We start from the raw sequence: 786 nt of genomic DNA on the forward strand, positions 1-786 counted from the left end.
ATAGGGTCACATAATCTCTGTTCAGTAATTTCAAACAGTTCCACTGCTCTCCATTCACTGTGCATTCGTTTTCGGTACCCACTGACAGGTACACCATTCGCATCTACTGGGGCGCTCCATTACTTGTTTACTCCACTTATGTCTTGTAGCATGGCTAGCAGTTGATAGATAGATAGATAGATAGATAGATAGATAGATAGATAGATAGATAGATAGATAGATAGATGAGTAATGTATATATGGAAAATAGAAGGAAGTCGACTATACAACACACTGTTTTAAACTTTACTACTCTCTGAAACTTTTATTTGTTTTTGGTAAATATATTATTTCAAAAAAGATGTTTTAATATATTTTCAGTGAGTGTTAGCAACTGTACTCAATATTGTATGTCATCTGGAGATGTGTTTAAATGTCTAACAAGGTATTGTTTCTTATTTTTATCCTTTTCGTTGATGAAAAAATGTGTTATAGAAAGGCACTTTGTCTAAAATCTATGTCTTTTTTTCATAGTCTAACGTTAAATGTCAGAGATGTCTATTTTTCTGTTATTATTTACAAATCAATTCTCTTTATGTCTTTATTCGTTGTCAAATATGTCTAACTAAATAAACGTTCTTGTGTACACGATCTGTGTTTAACTTTTTGTTTTCGATCGATTTGGAGTAGTCAATCAAAATTCAAAATGACCGGTGTATCTGTTTCTATAAATACACACAATTTTATATATATATATATATATATATATATATATAAACAGATACATATTAAATATATGTATATATA

Source organism: Octopus bimaculoides, chromosome 5 (genome assembly GCF_001194135.2).
Source record: "Octopus bimaculoides isolate UCB-OBI-ISO-001 chromosome 5, ASM119413v2, whole genome shotgun sequence".
Lineage (NCBI taxonomy): Eukaryota > Metazoa > Mollusca > Cephalopoda > Octopoda > Octopodidae > Octopus > Octopus bimaculoides.